The sequence below is a fragment of the Drosophila gunungcola genome (genome assembly GCF_025200985.1).
Source record: "Drosophila gunungcola strain Sukarami chromosome X unlocalized genomic scaffold, Dgunungcola_SK_2 000034F, whole genome shotgun sequence".
NCBI lineage: Eukaryota > Metazoa > Arthropoda > Insecta > Diptera > Drosophilidae > Drosophila > Drosophila gunungcola.
The window spans coordinates 235,081-256,490 of NW_026453187.1; the positions used below are offsets into that span (position 1 = coordinate 235,081).

The following is a 21,410-nucleotide window of genomic DNA, read 5'->3' on the forward strand; positions in this document are numbered from 1 at the left end:
TCTGGGTGGAAAATCGAGGGGATTAAGAATCATTTCCTGGCGCAGTTTTTCACAGGCCGCGAAGGCTGAACATTAAATGCTCGCTCAAATGAGATGAAAACTGGTTTGGCGAGAAAGAGCTTTTCCAAAGAACTGGGCAGCAAAATCACTGGCCAGGCAAGTTGACCACAAAAGGGGGCAGGGAGCAGAGAAAACCAATGGGGGAAAGTCCAAAGGCAAAGCCAAAGCCAGGGGAAAAGCCTGGGGGAAAATCCAGGGGAGAGACTTTCGGGCCCAATATTTCAAACACGCGTCGAACGCATTTCCTGTGCGGAAAACGGTTACAGCGGAAATGCAACTTTGCCCGTTGTTCGAGCGTAACTGTTGTTTATGTTTGCCCACACACACACACACACACATACACACACCAACGCACATTGTGGCCTCAGCTATCAACAGGAGAAAGCGAGAGAGAGAGAGAGAGAGAGAGAGAGAAAGAGAGAGGGGAAGCGGCAAAGACCCGCATAAATTGCTTTTTTCGGGCAACACTTTTTTTTCACCGTGTTCCGTTACAGTCGGTTTCTGCTGCTTCTACACTTGGAGAAACATCTAGTAGAATTTTTAATCGAGCAAAATTCCCATAAATGGAGCTTTTCTTATCAAAAATTAGGTATACGACCTGAAAATCAAGTATACGACCTGAATACCAAGTTTACGTTCTATATATAAACTTTTAATAATTTTCTTTATATTATTTATATTTTAGTGCTGGTTAATAATCTTTTAAAATCATGAATACGTTCTTAACTATCCAGTGTACCTTCTAAGATACTTAAAGCTAAGCCATTACTCGTCTTATAAATTAGCTTACACTTTTACAAAGTCATTTTTAAGCTTTTGTTTTTATAAAGTATATTGTAAATGAAATCATAAAATTCAAATGACTTGTAGTTCCATTATTTTGTTTTAATTTCATTTAAAAGTTTAAAGTTTAGGGGACGACATTAATAAAAATAATGGTTTTTTAAAACCCTTTTACCACTTTGATTACTTTTAAAATGCTAAAATACTTTAAAGTCGTCAATGGCATAATGGCAGGTATTTAGAAAACCCTTTTTTACAACTAAAATTGTTATCTGTATACTTTTTTAGAGTGGACAAATTTAACGGCTGTTACAGTGGTCGCCTAATGTCTGTTGCCAGTTGGTGGCTGCCAGCTGCCAGCTGCCCACTTCCATTTCTTATTGGCAGCCTCACACTCGTTTTCTCCATTTTCTACAGTCATTTCATTTTTTTTCGTTTGGGCTCGGAAATTTCTGGCATTCATTTTCTCGCCGTGCGTTGACAAAAGTCTCACGCAGTAAATTGAGATGGATGGATGGAATGGAATGGAACGGATGGAGTGAAGTGAAGTGGATGGCAGGGAGTTCAAGAAATGGGGTATCTGGTGGAAATACCGGCGTACTTTCCCAACTGAGCCAATAAGCTGGGCAGAGCAACATCTTGGACCGAATGGGGAAACTGATTCGCCCGAAAGACCTTGTCCTCGTCCTCATTCTCCATTCTCCTCCTTTCATTTCGTATTCCTTACTTCCTTACCCCTGCCAATTCTCCTTTTGTGTCCTTTGACTTAATTGGTTTGTCGTCCTGAGTGCTTTTTTTCCTTGGACGCCAGAATTCAACATTGTGTTGGATAAACTTAAATATAATTTTGCGTATTGTTTCAACGCCTAAATAAACCATTTGTGAAATATTGCGGTGTTATTTCTTTTATGTTAAATAAGCAATTTAAGATTATGTTTCACAATCATTAATTTAGGAGACAATTTTAAATCGTTAGAAATTAATAACTATTGTTTAATTTACGTTTATGCTGAATAAACTTAAAAATAATTTTGCGTATTTTTTTAAGGCCTTAATAAAAAATGTGTGAAACATTGCGGTGATCTTATCTTATAATATGTGTTATGAAAATATGTATTGAAATTTAACGCGCGTCATAAGGGACTTTTGATTTGTAAATTCAATTTTCAAATAATGGCTTGAAGTATATATGTAATTCAATTAAAGGGACTCCCCCTTTTAATCCGTGGAGCATCATTTACGAATTCATTTCGCTACTGTTTGGCTCATTATCGGTTTGAACCGTATCGCATTTTAATCGCCATGCCACAATCACAATTCGCCTGTCAATCGTTGGTTGAAAATCCCTGGCATTTGACTTGGGCAATGTTTTATATTTAATGCTGCTTCGCCTCCTCTCTGCAGGATATTTCAATTAATTTTATATTCAGCATTTTTGCTCATTTTTATGCTGATTATTTGAGGCTCGAAAATTTGCAGGCGTCATTAAATGGCATTTTTATTGGCCTTGCAAATGTTTCGCTATTGCCTCCTCATCCTCGTCCCTCTTTTTAATGCATTAATTGTGATGTTTTTTTTTTTTTTTTTTTTGGTGGGGGCGGGGGCGGTGGCGTGGCGGGGACTATCATTTGTTATATGCCCTGTTTTATGAGTGGGTTGTGGGTGGCTTCAACGTAAAGATTCAGTATCTTGTGCACCACTCGCGGCATTAAAATCGTATAAAAGCTGCGCATCGTTAACTCAAGCAAAAAAAAAAAACAAACAAAAAAAGCGAATGAAAGACAAAAAGTTAAAAGAAAACTTGCTATCTTTAAAAATAAAAGGTCTTCCCAGAAAGACAGCATTATTAAATATATTTGGGTCATGTAATGGTTTTCTAACAAATTTTTATAACAAAATTAATAAAATAAAAATGAAAAAATTTATTGCTTTGTTTTATTTAAATACTTCGACAAGGAGTTTATCGAAAATGTATTTTTAATTTATTTTTTATTTAAAATGAAATTCGTTAGTTTATCATTGTTTTGAATTATTTAAAAAATCTTTTTTTGAGTTCATTGTATAATTTATCAGTGAATTCATTGCTAAGTTCACTGCAAAATTCCATGTTGGAGCATTACTTTAAAGTACGATTAAGTGAGTGGGATTTAAGGAATCATAGAAATATAACTTGATCTTAAAAAGTATCCAAGAGATGCCCACGAAATTCTGAAATACGCCAAGAGCAAAATACCTCTTACGCCTTCTGATTTTGTGTTTGTTTTGTTTTGTTGTGTTGTATTTGTGTGTTGTGTTGTTTTCCTTAAGGTTGGAAAATGGGCGATATGTGGGCGGGGGCGTGGTTTTAGCTGGGGCAGATGGCTGGGCGTGGCAGAAGAGGTAAAGCTGGTGGGCGACGAAAATATTTGCTTAATGAAATTGTATGAGCGCGAGAATTTTTGTGTGAATAAAATTAATTTCAAAGCTGTGTACGATACAGCCGTGGATGGAAATGTGGGGCTGGGGTTTTCCGGGGGAATGGGTTTTTCCAGGGGGGTTTTGTCAGGGGAGGCAAATGAAAACGGGTGTCAACGAGTTTATTCCTGGAGATTAAGATGCCTGGCTTATGAAATAAAATGTGTGTGTGGGTGAGTGTGTGTTCGCTTGTCTTTTGTCTTAACTTTTATGACGGCATTGTCGGTTTTATGTGCTCTATATATTTGCCATTTCGTAGCGTTTGCCTTGGCATTAGATCTGTTATTAGCCCCGGCTGGAGTACCAGTGTTTATCGGATGAATTATTTATTTAATGCGCCGAAATGTTTTCCCGGCATTATGACAAATCTTGATGGTTCTTATTGATATTTACGATGTATATTCGTCTATGAATTGCCCTTATTATTGCCTTCTCACTGAATTTATGGTATTTACTTTTCAAGCTATTGTTTGAAATTGCACAACAAAAAAAAAAAGTTTTCACATCAACTGCATTTGAATTTAAAAGTTTAAATTTTAATAAGAGAATATATGTAGAAAATATTACAATTAATATATTTATTATCCTATAAATAATCTTAATCTTACATTGTACCAAAATAAAATTGTTTTTTACTTTAATTAAACATTTTTAAAACTCCATTTCAAAGTGCAATTTTTTATTTACGAGTCATGCAGGCATAGCCGCAGGTACCTCAATTCATCATTTGTTTTTGGCATTTACTTCGATTTTGATTTTAAATTGGCTTGCGTGCAAGTCGCAAATAGTTTTAGCAAATTAATTGCTTTGGCAAAAAAGGACCACTGAACCTGAAGCTTCCGCACTCGATTTTCGGTACTTTTGTTGTTTGCCCCTCCCCCTTTCGACGCCCACTTTTCCACCTGCGGCCGTTGGCCACAACAATCGTAACACATCGAACACAGATTGCCAGCACCAAATAAGCAATTGTTGTTGCAGTTGTCGATGTTGCGGTTGCTCGAGGGGCAAAAGGGTGGAAAAGTAGGGGGGTGTGGGGACAGCTGGGTGAAAAGTGGGTGGGAAAGGGAAAGGGAACTGAAGAGGGGGCGGAAAATTGGTATAGGGTAGGACTGGATTTACCGCAAGGGGCAACGGGTTGCCATGGGGCTAGTTTATTATTATTTACTCCGATTTGTTGAGAAAGTAAACCTGCAGAACATTGTGTTTATTTTCAGCTGGAAATCGAGGAATTCAGGTAATTACCTTCAATTGGTTAAAAGAGAGAGCTGCATCGCAACCCAAAGTTAGAAGTTTTTGTAGCCTATTCGACTTTACACACATTTTAAGGTTTTTCAAGTCTAGACCACATTACTTGAAGTTGCGCACCTCTATAATTTAGCGGTGATTCAATAATCTGATAACCTGCATTAGAATGAAACATTTCAACGTTAGTAAAATATTTAAGGGATTTTTTATATTTAAAATCCTATTTAAATTGTAAATTCATTGTCCAAGCTTAGTTAACGAAGCACATTATATACATACATTTTTTTTTTGGTGTTTAACTAAATGCAGCTGTGTAAATGCCGGAAGTAAAAATTACTTTTTGATTCAGTTTCACACGCACATGTGCAGGTGGGTGTTATCCCCCTCTCTCTCTCTGTCTCTCTCTCTCTCTCTCTCACTCTAACCCATTTTGAGCTGTCCCTTTTAAGCGCGGTATAGCCTTCTCTATCGGTGAGTGTTCAGTGCTCAAGTGTTGCAAAGCGGCAGAAGTTTGCCACTAACTGAGTCTTTCTGCATTTCCACTTTTCCCTTATTTCTTCCACACAATTTGCGCTGTGCCTAAGTTTCTGTCCTTGTCTCCATATCACGCCCCATCTCTTTCGCTGCCTCTTGAGTTTGTTCTTTTTTTATTGTTGCAATTGCAACAACACTCACGAGTGTTGCAAATTGAATGTGAGCATGCCACCAATGTTTCTATAGGGCAAAAAAAAAAAAAAAAAATAAAGTGCAAAAATGGTTGGACAAATGTGTTTGTAATTGTATTTGGGCCTCTGTTTTAGATTCCTAATTATATTATTGGTAGGGGAAAATCGAAAAAAAATGGGCAACAACAGTTGCGAGTTAACCTTCTAGGGATTTCAAGTTTGCTAAAGTTTTCCTTTGTTTGGTCCGGCTGTCTAGTTGTTTTCATTAATAATTAATTCACTTGACTAACATTTTCTTTAAAAATTAAATTTTATTTGCTTTACATGAGAATGAACTTAATTCTGTGGTGATTTGAATTCACGGAGGTTTAAAGCTTATTAAAATAGAATAGAATAGAATAGAATGGAATAATAGAATTTCAAGTTAAATGAATTTCAATTTTAAATTTCTTTAAAACTATGGAGACTTCGAAGCACTTTATTAAATTGCAAATGTAATTAAAACTGAACTTTAAAGTCCCTGCGGTCACTTCTAAAATCTCGTTGGCTCATACCATCGATTTCAATTGTTAATCATCGTTGGTGGCCAAGTTAATTCCGCCATAAGCATTTGTGTAACTATGATTAGCTGCGGATGGCCAGCATCCTTTCTTTGGTTTCCCAGTCTCTGTGCTTTACCCCTTTTACGACCCCTCCCCCTATTTTCTCTGTGTTTTTCCCTTCTGGCTGTCTGTCTGCCATTTGGCTACTTAATTACAAACCAAAAGTGTTGCGAATGTCGCTGCCCCTGCGAAGCTCGCCTACCGTATAGAACCCTCCCCTTCCCCCCCCCTCCACTACCACTTCCGCCTCCTCTCCATCCTGACCACGCCCCCCTCTAAGCCCCGCCCCCCGGACCGGTCCATATCCGGTCCGACAGTCTCCGGCCAGACCACAATTATTTCCGTTTTAATGTTCGCTCCTAGCTCCCTCTCTTGTTGATGCACCGCGCGAAAATATAACTTAATTGCTTCACAATTTTTTTAATTGTATGTTTTCAATACATATAAATTGTGATAGCATAGTGTCTCCACAGTTTTGGATAATTTACAGAATTATTAATGAATATGTTTTATGGATACAAGATATTTAAATTAAATTAAATTCTTTTTTTTTTAATATTTGAGCAATTTGTAACATTTTTAAGCCAATTACAACAATGCTTAATACATATTAGATGATTTTTTATGATGATTTAACCCTTAAAAAGTAACGAACATGGAAGCTACAAGCTCGGTTTTTCCAAGTCAATACATTTTTTCTCGGTGTATGTCTTTTCCGAGGTTTTTCTTTAACCAGCTACTTTTTTTCGCGCTTTACATTAGAGGGCGTGGGCGGATGCTTTTAGCGTTTTAATTAAATTTGATGTTGATTGAACTTATGACTGCCGCGAAAGAGTTTTCCACAAGTTTTTGCCGAATCTGGTGCTGCTGCTGAGTCCGCGGCTGCTTCATTAAACCGAAAAGCATACTTTGCGGTGGCTGCAAGGCGCTGCTATTAGTGGTCTGCCACGCCCCCTCAACACGCCCCTCCTCCAAGCCTTTTCTCTTTTTTTTTCACAACTCTGACTTGGACGTTTATCTAGAATTTAATAATCGCCGCAAAGTATGCAGCGGATTTGAATTTGATTTGCTATTCAAATTTACTCTTAAAAAGACGCTTCAATGTTGAGATTTATGTGTTTTGAGACCTCAGGTAGGAAAGTCACGAGGGACATGGCGACTTGGGCAACAATGAAGCAAACATGCCACATAAATGAAGATGAAAAACCCTCCTGAAATGACAGATGGAAAGCTTGAGTGCTGCCTATTATAGACATTGCAATATCCTGTACAACAGGACTCGCTTAATATAAGTTGGCTTTAATTTTCCAAAAATTTTTAGAATTAAAATAAATGCTAAACATTTTTTTTTGACAATAATACCAGAACATATTCGTTTGAAATATCACAAAGCTTGTTTCCCAAATATACACATAATAAAATTTATTTTTTCTTTTAAATATTTTGTACTTAAGACCAAAAACATGTATTATCCAAAATTTCAAATATTAGAATTTTATAAATACTAAAATCTGAAAGATAAGCATTATATTGTTCAAAATATCTAATTCAAATTACTACAGCCTATAATACTTAATATTTTTAGCATTAAAAGTTTACTAAATCTTTTCTTGAAAATTTATTAAAAATTAAAAGATGTTTTATTATCTTGCATAGTTCTTAAATCCTTAGATTTTTAAATAACAGTATTTATTCACCATATTTCTTCTGCTTTTCTAAAACCTAAGCTATTTTAAGAGCGTATGATATAAAATACTTCTAGAATCTATGTGTTATGTAATGTGAAGCAAAATATATATATATTTAAAAGTTAAGCATATTTTGACAATATTTTTCGGTTCTATCATCAAAAAATGTTGAGATATTTATTTTTTTCAACTTTTTACTTTACGTTTACTAAATTCTGTAAAACCCAACATTTTTCAAGGTACGGAAAATGTACGTTTCCCATTTGTTCCATCAATATGTGCATCTCGGCTTGCACATTTTCTTCGACTTCCTCTGTTCCGCTGCTGTTCTTTTTAATTTCTAAATGGGAGAAAGCTGGAGAAAGGGGGCGGAAAGCCCCTGACGCTGCACTTTCGCCCGGCGCTGACACGACGCCTCTGTGCTTGGGGGGGAGGGGGTTTCAAAGGCTCCCTAGCCCCATTTCTCCTCCGTTTTTTTTTTTTTACCGCTGTCAAGCCATCGGAATTAGTAGAGCAGCAGCTGGCCCCCAACTGAACTGAGTCGCACAGTTTTGCAGCTTTCGAGATCTCAGCACTCAGTCGTCCTGCTGCTCTAATGAATTTGCATTTTTTATAAATCCCCATTGATGTGCCCCAGTTCGGGTCCACTTTTCATACCCTGGCATCCTGGTATTTTCCAAGGGTATAAGGCATTCGGTATTGAGTATTCTTTTTATTTACTTCAGATTTTAGTTTGTTGTTTACTAAATTTAGTTAATTACTCAATCAAACTAGACTCAATTATGGGAATTAAAAACTTATGCAATAATGACTAGCAATTTGAAAAATATTTAAATTATTTTTATTTTTAATTGCCTACACTAAGAAATAAAAGTAGTAGGTATTTTTGTGGACCATCAATGACCATTAAAATGGGTTCCAGATGGCCTCGTTTTGGGCGCAGTCCTGGTTTGCCAGCTTGTTGCATTTGCCGTGTGCGTCAAAGGGGCGTGTCATGTGAACATGCCTAGTCAGGGTATTACGGGTTGTCCAACCACCCCCTCCACCCCTGGAAAACCACTCCAAAATCTGGTATACCCTCGATGTAGCGCACCGGACACTGAGTGCAGTTGAATGTTTGGACATGCTGGGAAATGATGAGTCTTGTGCTCAATCAAATCAAAGTCAGCCACACCTCAGAATCAGAATGAATCACTGGAAAAAATTTCTGGGTTGCTACCTATGACTTAATTATCCTTTTTTTTATTTATTTAAATAACTTCAGATAAGTATAAAAATTGTAAAAATACCTAACACTATCATATACCTGATACAACAAAATTAAAACTAAATTTTATTAATCTTAATAAAAGCCCTGTGAAAAAATCTATCATTTAGTTTCCAATCAAATAGCATTCACAACTAAAAGTGATTAATTTTTCCAAATTTTCTCAAAAATCTTATGAAGTAACCCCTAACAAAAAATGCGAAAATTGTCACAGCCCTGAGACTGAAATGTCTCGTTGTAAAATATCCATTCAATTGGCAACCAAAGTTGAAAAATTTAAATTTTGGACAATTTCTGCTAAATGTCTTTTATTTAATTAATAAGTTATAAAAATCTAAAAATTTACTTCATAAAATTTATTGCCTGTGCGCCAAAAGACGCCAAACTTGCATTTCACATTAACAATGTCCCCCAAAAAACAGACAACCGACTGAATGACTCATGAGTTCTCGTGTTTTCGCACTGATTTCATTGATTTGCTTGTTGGCCCCAATGGCAGCTGTTGATTATGAAATAGTGGTATTATGTTCACAGTTAATTGGATGCACTGGTCGACTTATTTTTGGGCCTCTACCTTGGACTATTGACCATTGAAGGGAATTTCCCCAAAGGCGTCATTAGCCTAGCCCCAAAAGTCTTAAACTCGAATTAAAAAGGGTTTTATGTGTCTTCCCTTGACTTCCTTTTTTTTGGCCTTGGGATATTCTGGGTCTTGTTAGCCAGACAGCATTAACTACAAGACGTTATTATTGTCTAGGGCTTTCAGTGGTTGTGTGTAAAGGAAGTTCTAAAGACCAAATTGCTACCTCTAGATCGATTTGGAATTCCAATTCGTTTTTAATTTTTGGACAAATGTTATAACTCAGTTTCCGTTAGAAATTATTCTTTTAAATATATTTCGTGTTTTTCTTGTGATTAACTAAGTATGGATTTTTTATGAAACCAAAAGCTAAGCTCTAAAAATCTTAAATTTAATTTGAATATTTTCAATGTATATTTATACACAACTTATTTGGTTTGTTGTTGGCTGGCCAAATTAGCTGTCGTTGATGTGGCATAAAATTTTGTAAAATACGGCTGCCGAAAAAGGGGCTGAAGAAAATCCCCTAGATAACCGGAACCACTACTATTCAACGGAAACGGAAGCGAGCACACATGTGCGCCACATATATATATTTATATAGTATACATGTACATATGTAGATATGTTTCTCTGATTGTGTGAGCGACACGAACCACAGGGGAAATTAAAGATACATTAAATGCCCGCAAGCAAAACCGAGCAGCATTTCTGTGGAGTACCGAGTAGAGTGCCACGCCCACCTACTTACGCCCCCAATCCTCCAGGCTACTTTCAAGTCTTATGGGCAATTTGCTGTCTACTGCTCACCGCTCTGGCATTTATTTTCCGGGCATTGTGTCCGGCTAGGAAATTCCACTAATTAAATTATCGACAAGTTTTGTCGCATAAAAACAAACTGTTGCCCCAGAGAAACATATACATGTGTATGTATATGATTAGACTATATAGTATAGGAATAGAACCAAAAAAAAAAAATAAATTGGAAGAAATAAAAGCGGCAGGCAAGTTTAATCAAAGTTTGCCTGCTCGATTTTAATGAGGAACTTTTGCACATAAATAGAACTTAATTTTCTATTACGAAAAGCAGCGACAACAACAAAAGCCCCCTGTCATGCTGCCCGAGGGGCACTGGGGGGTGGTTTTGGGCAGGGGGTGGTATTCGAGGGGGCTTTTTTGGGGCACTCAAGTGCCCCAAGGCCTGGCCGAAATTCTGTCGCCAACGCACAGAAATATTGCTTGGCCCAACTTTTATGTTTTAATATTTAATTAAAATTTTGTGTAACGTTTTGTTAATGAATTCCTATTTGACGCGCCCGTTGCACGTGTCGCGTCCCAGCCGCAGGCTTTCACAGCCCATCCGGTGTATTTTGGACCCACCCATCCACCCAACCACACCGAACTGCCAACCACCCATCCGAATTCCCATCAACACCTAAGCAAACCATTCGCAATGTTCGGACAGTCTTTGTTTTAAATTGCTTGCACCGAAGAAGTGCCATTGTTGAACATACATATTTTAAACATCCAGTGTTAATTAATAAAAATGTTAAATAGCATACAAAATAACCTAATTGGGTATTGAATTAATTACTTATTTAAAAACAAAACTGCACTAAAAGTTATTTGCAAATGTTTAAACTATTTGGTATAAATAAAATATATGAAAAGCTGCCTGTGTTGGTTAATAAAATAAAAATATTTCAAAAATATAAATGCATTGATATTTACTTGTATTAAAATTTATATCATATTTCTTTAATTTATTTTTTTTTTACTTTTTATGTGTGCCCAGTGTTGTCAAACGTGTAAAAAGTGTTGATACCAAGTTTTAAGCATCCATTTAAGTGTCATTTCCTGGGAAATTCTCTGTTTTCCAACAGCAAAATTTATGAAATGATTTTAATTAACTCAACGCTTTACACTGTTAGCCTACCCTTCCAGAAAAAAAATCAGTCAAATATTATATGCACATTTTTCCGGCAACCCAAGGGTCTTTGGTGTTTGACCATTTTAACCATACTGTTTTAATTCGGGGCATAGAGAAAAGTTTCGGTTTCAGGAAATCTGCCATTGGAAGGCATCAAACACACCAAGCACAACCAAAAAAGAAATAGGAAGGGAAAACGGAAAAAAATAATAAATCAACTAAAAAGTTTCATTGTGGCGAGCTGTAAAGCTGCAAAATGTCGGATGAAAAGGGAAAAAGGGGGTGTGGCACATGCCAGCGTAATGAGCAATTATAACAGCAACAACAAGTAGAACAGTAAAAGTTATGACTGCGACGCTTGTCAAAAAGGTTTGCTGGAAAAGCCCCCATTTTCCGTAAAAGTTTTCCCCCATTCATTTTTTTTTTAGTTGTTGTTTTGCGCTATATTAACTGCGCCCGGCGGAGGATCATTAACTATGGATATGTTCTGCGGGATGTCCAACAAATTGAGTTGTAAACTTTCCTCCACTTGCGCAGCGACCAGCTTTTGTCATGAAAGATATATAAGGTAGTTAACTCTAATAAATTGTATTGCTTTAAGGGAGTTTTATTTTGGACATTTGATACAAATATTAATCTGGCTTAATAGTAAAAGCGCTTGTTTCAAATGCATAATAAAATGCATGTTTTCAAAAATTTTAAGGTAGGTAGGCACATAATTTTTAATAATCTATTTCTCTATTAACTTGTTTTTTCCTTTTTTATATATTTATGTAGCCGTTTTAGGTAAGTCTTAAAATAACCATGATACATATTTACTTCACTTAAGTGAAATAAAAAAGAGAAATTGGTTATATGAAGTATCGTCATCTATTTAACCTATTTATTTTGTCCTCCTCAATAATCCCCGTTTTCAACTACCGATCTAAAAATAATGAATGAACACGTTTAGAGTAAAATCAATTTTAGCGCTTTGCGAATGTTTAAAATTCGTTAGCATAGTGCAGCTCGTTTTTGGAAAGTTTTTAAAGTTGTGGAGCATTTTACCTGTCAGAATTCAGAGTGCCATCAGTTTTGAAATAGTTTCACAGCTGTCAGCAACTGACCTGCCAGGCATTATGGTCCGAGTCGTTTGGTTTGATATCAGGAAAGTTTGCCCCACAGCCCCATACTATTTTTCGCTATTGTATGTATATACCATACACTTTGGACAACAGTTGAGCGCATTAAAAGTTAGCACATTTTGGCGAGTAACGAAAGTGAAATGGGTGAAGCCATAGAAGACCGGCTCCGAGGTTTCGGGCCACGACTGAATGTTTCAGCTTCAACAGTTGCCACTGCCGCTGCTGCTTCTCTTCTGCCGGCTAATTGCAACTAAAAAGTTGCTCATTACGCTGGCAAAAACCCTGGCATCCCCAAACTGGTGCTAAATACAATCAAATTAGTTGTTTCCGCTTCGAAATTATGCGACTTCCGGTCCGACAAAATGCTTCCACGTGTGCCCAAAACCCTCCGCCCCTAGAGTGTTTCACTTTAGCTCTGCCATTTATGTTTACCCTTCCCTTTCCCTTTTTATTTTGGTTTTTTATTTGTATTTTTAGTACTCTTGTCACACTTCCTTGGGGCTTTTGGGGGAGACATCAGCGAATTGTCAATGATTTCCAGCTGGGGAATGCTCAAAAACAGAGACCCGGAGTCGAGGAACCTTAGATCCTGGCAAATCTCAGGGGCCTGGCAAGGATAACTAGAATCGGAATTAGGTCAACGCTGGATTAAAGCGTTTTAAAGAATATTTTCGATATGTCAGTATCGAAGAATTGCTACTCAACACGCAAAAATGAAAACGGACTATTTAACTAAATGAATTATTTAGTTAAAAAAATGGGGAGACTTGGGCAAAAGTTGATTATTTTACATAATTGCATATTTGATTCATATAAGTAACCTTGGTCAAGCCCCTTTTCTTTTTGCAGTATATCTTACACAATGTATTTTTTAAGTGCAGTAGGAACATTTTGTTAATAACTTTTAAAGTAAGATTTATAAAACGCTTAAAAAAAACGCAAATATTCTGAACTAAAAGATTTTCTGCAACTCATGGGACCATCACATTTCATGCTTATTATAATTTGTTTAAAAGTGTTAAAGAAAATGTCATAATGTAAAGTTTTCATAATTGCTTGAATAGGTAAAATTTGAAATTTAATTTACTTTTCGAATTAATTTCTCTGTGAACCCCGGAAAGTGTGCTACATTAAAATCATCTGAATTTAAGTGTTTACTTGCAAATGGGCAAACCTCATGGCGTACACGCACTCTGCTGTCCAACGATTTGCAAACGAATTTTGCGGGGAAAATGTCCAGGCTTTTTCCGGAATTTTATCTTTCTTTTTTTTGTGCCCCTGGCAGGTGGGCATATTTTGCATACATATGTGTGAGCGAGCAGAGTTTTTTGGACTATCTTTCAGCGGGCAAACGAGGCGGGAAAATGGGTGAAAAGTCGGTGGGTGTGAGGTGAAGGAAAAACTTGGGAGGGGTGCTAAAGACGAACGTGCCCGTTGTTTAGTGTTGCATGTACTTGTGGTATTTGGGGATTTATTTGCATTTTACTTTTGCTGCTGCAAATAGTTTGCCGCAATCTGTGTCTCCCTGTGTTGCTCCATCTCTTTCCCTTTGGTCGCCCTCTCTCTCTTTCTCCCATTCCTCTGGTTTTCCCAGCTCGCGTGGCGTTTGAAAATTTATGAACTTTTCCATATAGATATTTTTAATTTTTTTTTAGTTTCTTTGCAAAGCATTTGTACCTTTCTCTCATCCCCTCCCTATTTTTTTCTATATCCCTCTCTTTCTGCACCCCATATAGCCCTCTCCTTCTGCCATGATGCATGACTATGTAAATAGACATTTTTACACTATGAACACAGTTTTGGCATATTACGAAGTCAGATTTTATTTTCCCTTCGCTTGTCGTGCAAATTTGTTTGTGCTCTCTCTTTTTCCATTTTTTTTATTATTTTTTTTTTGTCGTTGACGTTTGCATAATTTTATTTGTTAACTTTCTGAATTGCTCCTCCGTCCCTTTCGGCCATTATTGTCTTTCTCTTTCTGCATACTTGATGAACATAAAAAAAAATATGCCAGGCGGTCATTTGATAGCACAAATTGTGCATAATTTTAGTTGACAATTTGGTCTGGAAATATTTGAACAAAGTCAGAAGGGACAACCTAATTATTTTTCTCTATATGACAAAGGAATTCCAGTTTTGTGGGAAATTTATTTCGGGGTTTTAGCTTAAAGTGTTTTTTTTTATTGTTAATTAATAGCATTTTTTCCATTGAAGTTCAAAAAATAACTGCAAAAATAATAAATTAAAAAATTCATTTTTGTCTTTTTTTTAAGGTATTAAATTTATCAATATAATTTCGGGCTTACCGAATCAAAAAATTTTGGGTATAAAAAACTAGAAATCGATTACGCAAATATGTGCTCATTCAGGTATGTGCATTTGTATTTGCTTTTAGGTTTTACTAACAAAGATCCACCTGCCACATCCTGTCAATCGAATCTAGTAAATGCTCGTGCTGATATATTCATGAGTATTTGGTCCTTTAGGAATGCGTCACATCGCATCACATGGGTTGGTGGGTGGGTGGTTTTTCAGTTGGGTGGTTGGATAATGGTTCCTATTTGCGGTTGACCACATTATTATGCAATCGCCGCACTATAATGAAATGTGATTTCGGACTAAACATATTTAATTTCGGTTTCGCTTCATGTAAATTTCAACGCGGCAATTGGTTAATCAAATTGAAAGCGACGACCATGGATTGTCATCAATTATGGATAAAGCATCCAATGTTTTAACAAACCTAACGAAATTCAGGCAAAATATTTGCTCTAATAAATTAAGTTCGAAATAAATATAGCCAAACTAAGCCAATGGAAAGGAAGTACCACTAATTTAATCAAAAATTCTTTCAGAAATAAGAGTAAAATTTACTCAAATGCAAATAAATGCAATTAAGTGTTGGCTAAATCCATGAAAGAGAACATTAGAAAATATTCTGCAACATAATTCATACACTGTTATTCAACACTGCCATGCATTTGCTTGAAAAACTTAAGACAGTTTTCCTATTTCAGATTGAAAGCATCGACCCAGAATGTCATCAATTACGGATAAAGTACTGAACCAGATAAATCCTTCGAGTGCTTTATCTTCGTTAACATAACTCAGACACCGTTATTCAACACTGAAAATATTTATTTTAATAAATTAAATGCAGCTTGGCGCATACAAACGAGCGCATCAACATGCATATTTCATATACATATGTACATATCACAAAAAGGATGAGCCGGCAGCGGGAGTTGTTGCTCTACCACACACTTTTATAAACTACCCGGCTGAAGTGAGTACTCCTCGCCACCCAAACTCATGCATATAGAAATGATATGGAAAAAGGCGAACATAAATTACTTTTATATTTTGTCGCTATTTTTATATTGCCAACACTTGTGCGGAAATTGCGCGATGAAACGACGCTGCCCAGGAGCGGAATAAAATGGAAATGGTGGGACCCCGCAAGAAAATTGCCAGCCCCAGTGCAGTTTTGTAGCCAACGGTAATGCGCGCCCCCTTTTTTCCCCCGCCCCCACTTTTCCAGCGTCTTTCCCCGTTTTCCTGAATAAACACAGCTTTATGTGGAGTTTGCGATATTTACGCGTTTGTATTTGTATGCTTCAACGAATGCACCATATAGCATTAAAAAAAAAAAACATTTAAGATTGTTTAAGCCGACAAAGCTAATACGCTTAAAATTTAATCAGATAAATTGCAACATTTTGGCATAAACTGATATTTTAACGATGTTTTACATGCCAAGTATAATTTAATACTTTTTAATTTTATAACGCAATTTAAGCTTGCCGTGTATAAATAAAAATATTTTTTAAATTCGTTTTGTTAAGTTTTCTTCATTTTGAATGTTCTAGATCTATTGATTTCATTGTATTAAATAACTTTCAACTATTTTCAATTCTGACGATTGTGAGTCAATTATCAATCAATTTACAGACAAAACTAATGTTTTTCTTTATTTCCTATAACACACAATTATTACTGTTCATATTATATTTAAGTAACACATTTTTGTAAAGAGTATCATTGCAGAGAGCGCAAAGAAACAAAGAGCAGAATTAACAAAATGATATTTCTTGTTCTTTAAACTCGCCGCTGGCCAATGAGAGTAATTTTTTGTGTTGCCGTTACTTTAGTTCCTTTTTGCTCCGTCTGTTTCAGACATTAAATTTATGTTATGTTGATTTCACTCTTGACAAATACGCCAGATAGAAAAAGCGAGAGCTGGGAATTGAAATGGTCAGAGTAAAGGGAAACGCTGGACATGATTTAGATGGCTAATTTAGGCAAAGGCAACTAAGAATAGCCATAAAGCCAACAGAGGAAGTCACTCACAACAAATGGAAGAGTTGCAGCTAAAGACAAAGCACTCCCGAGAGTACAAATATAAAGAAAAATATCTGTATATCAAGGAAATCACTCAAGGGCACTGAGCCAAAAAAATTTAAGTATCAAAATTTTTTTTTTTAGTGATATTTTTAGAGGGTCTGACAAATACAATATGTTTTCAATTGCCTTTAAAATTGAATTAAGTGAGTTTAATTTTTAACTATTTAATCTTGGAATTTATCAAAGTTTTCTTTAGCTCCTGAGGTGCGAATCAAAAGTAGCCACAAAAAAAAAAAAAAGAGAAACACTGTGACATTTATTATTTCATTTGGGCGAACCCAATAAATTGTTTTTTAAAGCAAACATAAAGTAAAGCAAAAGCATAAAACTCACAGCATTTATCCGAAAAGTTGACCGTGCGAACAGGAAATGCGCATTAAAATAACACTGTGTATCCAAATTACAGCAAAACCATATTTCCAAAAAAATGTTGGGGGACCAGACAAAAAAAATGGAATTAAATTGAAATGTAAAACAATTTCCCAATGAAAACACTTGCGCTTAAGTTGTTTTCGTACTGCTGCCATTTGCACTATAACAACGTCCATTTGTTGGGTAAAATGTAGCGGTACACAGCAAAAAATTCACTGTCCTCGAATAAAATAGTAATTTTAATATTTTTTTTGGATTTGCATACAGATTTTGATTTTGTAACTTAACCACACATTTTTTAAAGGTTTACCACTATATAACTTGAAATTAAAGTTATGGCCTTTGAAAGTGCAGCTTTTGGAGTTAAATATGGCTTGCATGAAACAATATTTTCAAAATCGGATTTATGTATGAATATTTTCACGTCATTCAAAGAAAAGAACTAACAGAAAAGGGAAAGAGCGAAAAGACTTAAGCTTTAAGCAGGGATTAAAGCAACGTTAATGAGAGCGCTCTCTCTGATCTTCTTAAAGCTTTATTTCGTTTTCTCTCCTTCTCTCTCATTTCGTCCTCTTTATTCTCATCCATTGGAAAGCAATTGCGGCGTCACCGCATTAAAAAATCTATTTAAGTAAATTTCGCCGCCGTTCGATTTCTTGAATGTGTAAATAATTATTAATTAAAAAGTAAGATACGATCTCCGGGCAGTGCAATAAGTTTCGTTTGATATTTAACGCTTTTAACTTTTAAAGTCTGTGTTTTTTTACCAGGTAAATTATGTATATATATGTGTGTCACCCACGCACTCAGCCGCCCTTGCGAAAGTACATATGTACATATGTATGTGTGCTTATAATTGGTACTGCGTTTTATATTGTGTGTTTTGTGGCTGGTACTTATTGCTTTTGAGTAAAAATTTAAATATTTACTTTACTTAAGACAAATGAATACCAGACAAGAGAATAAGTATATAACTAAAAGTTCTGTTAATATATAGTGTGCTCATTTTTTATTATAACAAAAAAAGAAAGTTAAAAGATTCTTTGAAAATTTAATTTTTATATATTAGATAACATTTATTATATGCTTGATTTATTAAGATCTGCATGTCTCTGAGGTCATAAAAAAATGTATGTACATTCTCCTGTACATGAGTTTAGTTGTCATTGGTACAGAACACTTTACGTACTTTTTCTCCAACCTTTATAATAATGTGTATATGTATGTATGTATGTATGTATGTTTGTATGGGTCTTTTGCATTTAGCATTCCTAGCAGGCAAATGAACTCACTTGAATAATCGCCACTCTGGGAGTTATCTCGCACTTTAAATACGTTGGCGAATTTTAATGAAAACGTCCTTTCAACGCAAGATAAATTATTCAAAAGTTTTCCACTGCCGCAGAGCAGAAGATTTTCACCGTTTCTTTTATTGTTGTTGTATTTTTGTTGTTCATGTCGCCCAACATTTTCGCATTTTATTTGTGCTGCCAGCCATTCTTATTTTTCACCTTTCCGAGTCCGGTTGTTTATTTTTTTCTTTTTTTTTTTTTTTTTTTTTAATTTGTTGCATTGTTTGTTGGGCATTTCAGTTGCAGGCAACTCTGGACAGGCCGTGCCCCTTTTTTCACCCTTTCCGCCCACTTCCTGGCTTGGTTGTTTTGTTTGCCGGCCTTCTTTCAAGTGCGAAGATTCATTCAGTGATTTTCGCTATCGCTGTCTCGTTCTTCGCGGCTATCGTACACTCTTTCCACCGGCTGTCCGTTTGACTGGAATAGTCGGCACTTTACTTTTATCACCTATTTTTTTCTGGCAGGTACTGTACTTTTCTCATCTTTTTTTAGTTTTGTTGCCATTCTGTTGCAAATCGGGTTTAATTGTATTTCATTTGCAAATTGATTGCTCAAGCCTTACAATGTTCTTAATTAGTTTTGTAATACTTTACAATTTAAATTTAATATTTTCATTGAGTGCCCACATGATTTATGTTTGAAGCTTTACCTACATACATACATATGTACATACATATGTACCCCAAAAGTTTGATATAAATTTTAAGCTGCAAATTTATTTGCTTGCAAAAATTAAATTTGATTTAATTTCAATTGAGATATGTATATTCTCTGAAGTTTTCCTACCACCAGCTAAAAAAAAGATGCGATGTATGTATTAACGCTTTGGCGAACACCTTTGTTTGTTATACGTTTTAAGCTGAAATCTTTATACGTTAAATAACACGGATGGCATGAAATCTCCTGCTGAGTGCAACTTGCGATGACAACCGCAATGGCTTTCGGTTGCCCCCACCTCACTAAAAAAATCCTCGCCAAAACTCCCACTTTATCGCACACGCAGACTTTCCACAGGATTTGACCATATTTATGTGGCGACTACCAAAACGAAACTGGGATTTAAATAATGCCAATGAAAACAACGAAAGCATTTTTGCTCGCTTATAATCTTATTCGGTATGTTACCTATGTATATGTGGGTCATTTAATGGAAAACCAAAAAAAAAAAAAAAAACAAAAAATAATACAGGCAACAAAAGAATTTACAATTTGTTTGGTGAAATTTGGGATTAGTTGAGATGCAAATGTAAAGCCAACATAACTTTAAATTTTTAAGCAATGACCTTTTCAAAATAACTTTAGATTTTTAAGCGATGACCTTTTTTTTAAATTCTGTTCAAAGTAAGTCGGATTATAAAATGGTTTTGGATCCAGATGATGCTTCAGTGCCGATTGATTTTTCAGAGATTCTTTTTCTGGTCTAATGAGGGCCTACCATTAGTAATTTGGCCTAGTAACTTCCCAAATCTGGATGTGTGGCCAGTGGAACTGCTAGCTTGGGTTTTGACAGCGGTTTTCGGTTGAGGAGCAGTTTTTCATTGGCTTTCCGATTCAGGTCAACTTTTATACGTGGCATTCTGGTTTCGGCACTATTAAATGTCTCAAGCAAATGTGGTGGGCTAGACGTCTTCATGAATTTGCCACCGGGTTTCTCATTAACGATCAATTCCAGTTGGATGCCCGGCTTACCACCGGCCTTGAATAGCTCCATTGCCTCTTTATTCCGGATCAACATGTAATTCGAGCTGCTTGCCAGAAAATCACTGGGATTCTGCGAAAGAGCAAAGTTTCTTGTCTTCCGGACAATGCTGCGCGATTGCATGTATAAACTATCGAAGATGGTCAGTGTGTAGTAAATGTGTCTTCCAAAGACCGGAGCAACCAGCCAAATCACATAGATGGTGGCATCTGTTTCGTTTATATCCTCCGGTTCGTCGGCGAGTTCTTTGTCCTTCAGAAGGGAGTGCCATGTGGTTTTGCAGATCATAAGAATCAAAACTAAATGGTGTTCAAAGCAATGTCTATGGTTCAAAAGCCCTTCATTGGCATAGCTTAAAAGCCTGCGTCCTGGCAGAGATCTTGTGTTATTCTCGATGCCGCCATATAGGAGTATTGCCAAGGCCTTGGGAACTCCTTTCTGGTAATTCAGCGGGTCAAAGGTCAGACGTATGAAATGATTGTCATAGATGATGGACACCATTGTATGGACATCATGAGAGTGGTGATTAAGAAGGTGGACCAGCAGACTTGAGGGAAAGTGCCACTGTTCGCAGTCGCCCACAGGACACTTTCCCGGCGCCCAGGATAAGAGACTCATATGCTGCCAATGACGAAGCCATTTCTCCTCCCTTTCCTTTTTATTTCGTTTGCTGCCTTTTTCATTTTCCTTAGAATCACCCATTTTTTTTTTTTTTTTTTAATTAAGCCTCGCTTTTACATAAAGTTAAAAACTTTCTGTTATTACAAATTTTAAACAAATATTCAAATGTTGGAAAAAATACGTGCCAGTGTATTGGCTTACAAAAAACAACTGGCAGGGGGTTTCAAAACACCCAGGCAAGCCAATCGGTCAAGGACTGACAGTTCTTAACTGGCCCACTTGGCCAGCACAAAATGACCATACAATCTCCGATGGTTCCCCAATCGATAAGAAAAACAAGGAAAGCTGGAAAACTATCTCGTTCCCAGAGTTGAACTAACGAGCAGCAAACAACTTTTTCCTCACTTTTTTCGGTGGAAAAAAACAGGGTGGCACTGTCACACCGTCATATGTATATCCGAGTATTTTTGATTAAGCATTCCCCAGACACGAATTAAATCAATAAATTTATGGCTGGCCAAAAACAAATTGAATTTAAAAGTTGCGGGACCATAAAACAAAGAA

At 36.2% G+C, this 21,410-nt stretch overlaps 2 long non-coding RNA genes across 2 annotated transcripts in view; one reads left to right on the top strand and one right to left on the bottom strand.

The window, feature by feature from the left end:
• Positions 1 to 4,613: 4,613 nt before the first annotated feature.
• LOC128260641 (uncharacterized) overlaps positions 4,614 to 21,410 on the bottom strand; it is a 55,181-nt gene continuing 38,384 nt past the window's right edge. The window contains exon 3 of the long non-coding RNA XR_008268153.1: positions 4,614 to 4,698. This is a non-coding gene — a long non-coding RNA (uncharacterized LOC128260641). The remainder of the gene's footprint in view (positions 4,699 to 21,410) is intronic.
• LOC128260642 (uncharacterized) overlaps positions 17,697 to 21,410 on the top strand; it is a 57,736-nt gene continuing 54,022 nt past the window's right edge. Inside the window, exon 1 of the long non-coding RNA XR_008268154.1 lies at positions 17,697 to 17,860. This is a non-coding gene — a long non-coding RNA (uncharacterized LOC128260642). The remainder of the gene's footprint in view (positions 17,861 to 21,410) is intronic.